Genomic DNA, 6,000 nt, shown 5'->3' on the forward strand with positions numbered 1-6,000 from the left:
GGGCCTTTGCCGGCTGCCGGTGGTGTGTACGGGCCTCTCGGGGGTCTGTACAGGCCTGTCGGGGGCCTGTGCTGGCTGCCGGTGGTCTGTACGGGCCTGTCGGGGGCCTGTGCCGGCTGCCAGTGGTCTGTACGGGCCTCTTGGGGGCCTGTGCCAGCTGTCGGTGGTCTGTGCCGGCTGCCGGGGGCCTGTACGGGCCTCTCAGGGGGCCTGTGCCGGCTGTCGGTCTGTGCAGGCTGCCGGTGGTCTGTGCGGGCCTGCCGGGGGTCTTGTGTGTGTGTGTGCAGGCATCGTCCGATGGGACTACAAGTCCCATCGGGCGATGCCTGCTACAATGACAGTGATTGACACATTAGCCAATGATGGGACAGTAGTAGTCCCATCATCCGGGTGATGTGTTGAATGTAAAAAAAAACATACTACATATATACTACATTCATACAGCATACATACATACTACATACATGCTACATATATACTACATTCATACAACATACATATATGCTACATATATACTACATTCATATAACATACATACATACTACATACATGCTACATGTATACTACATTCATACATACATAGTACATATATACTACATATATACTACATTCATACAACATACATACATAGTACATATATACTACATATATACTACATTCATACAACATACATACATACTACATACATGCTTCATATATACTACATTCATACAACATACATATATACTACATACATGCTACATGTATACTACATTCATGCAACATACATACATACTACATACATATTGCATACAATACATTCATACAATACATACATAGACATACAGTACATATAACATAGAGTACATACTCACCATCACTTGTCACTTTGATCCCCGAAGCCAGTGTCATCTGTGGGAAAAATATGAAAATAACAAACAATATACTCCCTGATCCGCAGAAATCCACGCGTGTCCCACGCCGATCTCCCGTGGAGAACAGCAGCATCAGCTGATGCGACCGCTCTCTACGGGGCTCCAGGAATCCAATGACGGGAGGTAGGTATCCTTCCGCACTGTAAAAAAATAGTCCCTGGTCTCACTTTATGGCAAAAGCTGCGTGGGAACTTTCTCACACAGCAATGCCAAAAGCGAGACTAGGGACTATTTTTTTACAGTGGCGGAGGAATACAGTGTGGAAGGATACCTACCTCCCGTCATTCGTTGAGGATCCAAGAAAAGCACTTCTGAGCATCCGCGCTGCTTTAGTGATAAGAATTCTTCAGAAATCCATATAAATCTTTCAAGTTCTTTATTATATGTACTACAGAAACTACGCGTTTCGAGGTGACAAACCGCACCTCTTCTTCAGGTTACAGTACAGAGTTGTCAACAACTCTGTACTGTAACCTGAAGAAGAGGTGCGGTTTGTCACCTCGAAACGCGTAGTTTCTGTAGTACATATAATAAAGAACTTGAAAGATTTATATGGATTTCTGAAGAATTCTTATCACTAAAGCAGCGCGGATGCTCAGAAGTGCTTTTCTTGGATCCTCAACTTATGATACCTAGTGGACGCTGTCCACCTGCACGAGCTCTGCAGCAGCTATATGACTGCAACAAACGTTGAGAGTGGTTGTGTCTGAACACAACCCATAAAGGGTGAGTACTCCAGAGTACTTTTATATTTTAATTGATTTATACCAGGTGAATCCCTATGTCTGCGCCCCCGCCCTTGTTTTCTCTTATACCTCCCGTCATTGGATTCCTGCAGCACCTAGAGAGCGGTCGCATCAGCTGATGCTGCTGTTATCCACGGGAGATCGGCGTGGGACATGCATGGATTTCTGCGGATCAGGGAGTATATGGCTTGTTTGTTATTTTCATATTTTTTCATAGATGACACTGGTTTCGGGGATCAAAGTGAAAAGTGATGGTGAGTATGTACTCTATGTTATATGTACTGTATGTCTATGTATGTATTGTATGAATGCATTGTATGCAGTATGTAGTATGTATGTTGTATGTCTGTAGCATGTTGTATGTATGTAGCATGTATGTAGTATGTACTATGTATGTTGTATGAATGTAGTATATATAAAGCATGTATGTAGTATGTATGTATGTTGTATGAATGTAGTATATATGTAGTATGTATGTATTATGTAGTATGTTGTATGAATGTAGTATATATGTAGCATGTATGTAGTATGTATGTATGTTGTATGAATGTAGTATGTATGTTGTATGAATGTAGTGTATATGTAGCATGTATGTAGTATGTATGTATGTTGTATGAATGTAGTATACATGTAGTATGTTTGTATGTTGTATGAATGTAGTATATATGTAGCATGTATGTAGTATGTATGTATGTTGTATGAATGTAGTATATATTGTGAGAATCATGTGGGAATAGTGGATGAGGGCAGGTATATCTCGCCCAGATTCCTTTCCTATGTGGCCTAGTCTGGTCAGTATCGCACCTGCTTGCTAATGAATAATGGGAGGTGGATATAAAAGGATGCAAGGTGGTTGTGTGAGTGTCTCAGCCTGGGAACACAGAGAGCCTGTCTGTGTGAGAGACACACGTGAGTGGAAGCAGTGCCCACGGCAACTGTGGTTTGGCTGGATGGGAGAAGCCCGCCAGTTGGTAGTTAGGTTGTCCATTGTTTACTTAGTGCCAGACAGGCAAGGATTTGTTTTATGTTTTATTTCTTTATGCATTGCTTTCACCATTAATAAACCTGACCCAGTGTCAGTTATACCCGAATCCCAGCTCTGCGTCTGAGTTTCATGCTGAACGCACGTGACCTTTGACCCCAGCAAAGGCGATCCCGGAGTGTTTTATCACATTGTGGTGGAGAACGCGGGCATCACGTTGCAAGCATGAGCATGGAGGACGTGGTGAAAGCGCTGGTACAGTCCACCGCCGTCCAGCAAGAAGCTAATCGGGTGATGGTGGCCCAGCTGAAGGAGTTGGTGGACATGACAGTTACCAATCGTTCGCTTCTCCAGCAGGTGGCGCAGCGCTTGGCCAGCTTACCTGAGGTTAACCTGGAAGCCGAGTCGAGAGTGATTCACGTGAGTCGGTACTGGCAGAAGATGACGACAGAAGATGACGTTGAGGCATACCTGACTACGTTTGAACGGACGGCGTTGCGAGAAAAATGGCCGAAGGCAAGATGGGCCGGCCTGATTGCCCCGTTTCTTTCCGGTGAGGCCCAAAAGGCTTATTATGACTTAGAGCCTGAAGCTGCGCAGGACTTTGACAAACTGAAAGCCGAGATCTTGGCCCGGCTGGGAGTGACGACCGCTGTCCGTGCACAGAGAGTGCATCAATGGACTTATCAGCCGGATAAACCACCGCGGTCACAGATGTTCGACCTGATCCACGTGACGAAGAAGTGGCTACAACCCGAGGTGCTGACAGCGCCAGAGATAATCCAGAGAGTTGTCATGGACAAGTACCTGAGAGCTCTACCGCCAGCCCTGAGGAAGTGGGTAAGCCATGGAAATCCTACGACGGCAGATCAACTGGTGGATCTGGTTGAACGTTACTCCGTGGTGGAAGGACTCCGAGACGACGTTACCCCACCTCGTTCTTCATCATCTCCACGTGGAACCGGTAAGACTGTTCCAGGGAGTAGGGGAGATGAAAAAATCCATAAGACAGTGGGGGAGGAAAACGGGACTGCCCGCACTGCGAGGCCGAGAGTAACGAACTATGGTCTAAGCAAGGGGCCCGTTAGGTGTTTCCGCTGCCAAGAGATGGGACATATTGCTGCGAACTGTCCGGTCACTACTGAACCCATGCAGTGCGACGTCACAGACTCTAAAAACCGCATGTCTATGGTTGCACAGGTAGTGAGTGTGAATGCCGGTCAAAAGGATGTGGAAAGACACTTGTGTGATTTAACTGTTGATGGCAAAAATGTGGTGGCATTGTTAGACTCGGGAAGTGTGGTGACTCTGGTGAAGGCCAGTCTGGTGTCAGCCCCGACTGGACCATCAGACAAATTTTCTGTAACGTGTGTGCATGGAGACACCTGTTCGTACCTCACCACGGTCATATGCATTACAACTTCCTATGGGTCTGTGCAACATAAAGTGGGACTCGTCCCGGCGTTATTGCATGATGTTATCCTGGGCCGGGATTTTCCCCACTTCTGGCAATTGTGGGAGAATCAGTTGATGCCTTCGGGTAATAGTGTACATGATTCTTCTCCCAGGGCGCATGTGGGTCCCGAACCCCGGGAAGAGGTCTCCCCGGAAGACTCGGGGGAAGAGTCTGCGGGAAATGACCTGCAGTTCCCGTTTTCAGTCATGGCGGGTGATACGGAGGAGACCGGGGAAGAGGAGGAGGCTGACAGCCGTCCACCTCCCCGTTTGCCGGATTTAGAAGTTCAGAAAGATGACTTCCAAAGCGAGCAAATAAAGGATCCTACCCTTTCTCAGGCTAGGACAAATGTAAAAGTGATAAATGGGGTACCCGTAGAACCTGGCTCTAGGCTGGCATATCCTTACATGGTTCTGGAGAATGATTTACTCTATCAGATAGAGAAAAAGGGGGAAGATACGGTGCAACTATTAGTCATGCCAAAACCCTACCGGCGGCAGGTGCTGGACCTGGCCCACGGACATGTGATGGGAGGTCACCTGGGAGTCCAGAAAACCACCGAAAGGATATTACACTGTTTTGTTTGGCCAGGCATGCATCACGATATCCGTGTATATTGTGAGTCTTGTCCTGACTGCCAAGCCTCTGCACCTAAGCCCCGGTTCTGTAGCCCTTTGGTACCCCTACCTATTATTGAAGTCCCGTTTGAGAGGATTGGGATGGATTTAGTTGGGCCCCTTCCACGGTCTGCACGTGGACACCAACATATCCTGGTCATCTTGGATTATGCCACTAGTTACCTGGAGGCCATCCCTTTGCGTTACACGGCCACCAAGACGATTGCCAAGGAACTGGTGCATGTGTTTAGTCGGGTCGGTATACCAAAACAGATACTCACCGACCAGGGGACCCCCTTTATGTCCAGGGTAATGAAGGAGCTCTGCCGATTGTTACAAATCGAACCGTTACGCACATCCGTGTATCACCCTCAAACAGACGGCTTGGTCGAACGGTTCAATAAAACTCTGAAGCAGATGCTGAGAAAGGTGATAGACAAGGATGGGAAGAACTGGGACTATTTACTTCCGTATTTGCTTTTTGCCATCAGGGAAGTACCCCAGTCTTCCACGGGATTCTCGCCTTTCGAGTTATTGTACGCCCGACGTCCTCGCGGACTGTTAGACGTTGCAAAGGTAACCTGGGAGGGTCAGGTCACTCCGTTTAAAACAGTGATAGATCACGTCACACAAATGCAGGACCGTATTGCGGCTGTTATGCCTATCGTCAAAGAACACATGATACAGGCTCAAGGAGCCCAAAAAAGAATCTATGATGGGGCGCCAAGATCCGTACGTTTGCACCCGGAGATAGGGTGTTGATCCTGGTCCCCACGGTGGACAGTAAGTTCCTGGCAAAGTGGCAGGGCCCCTTTGAGATCAAGGAAAGAGTTGGTGAAGTAAACTACAAAGTATACCAGGCAGGTAAACGGAAACCTGAACAGATTTATCATGTAAATCTGATAAAGCCCTGGAAGGATCGGTCTGCCTTGTCAGCGGAGCTGGCCCGTCCTGTCTGCTCGCATACCATACCGGAGGTACGGGTTGCAGAGACTCTCTCGGAGCGGCAAAAGACTGAGGTCAGGCAATTTCTACTTCACAACCAAAAGTTTTTCTCCGAAAAACCCGGGCAGACTACGCTAATAAAACATGACATCGTAACGGAACCTGGTGTCACAGTTCACGTAAAGCCCTACCGAATCCCGGAAGCGCGCCGTTTCCCGAGAAGTGAAGGCAATGTTAGAGTTAGGTGTCATTGAGGAATCGTACAGTGCGTGGTCCAGCCCGATTGTGCTAATTCCTAAACCGGACGGCACCATCCGGTTCTGCAATGACTTCAGGAAAC

Source organism: Dendrobates tinctorius, unplaced genomic scaffold (genome assembly GCF_039654945.1).
Source record: "Dendrobates tinctorius isolate UK_male_01 unplaced genomic scaffold, ASM3965494v1 ptg000199l, whole genome shotgun sequence".
NCBI lineage: Eukaryota > Metazoa > Chordata > Amphibia > Anura > Dendrobatidae > Dendrobates > Dendrobates tinctorius.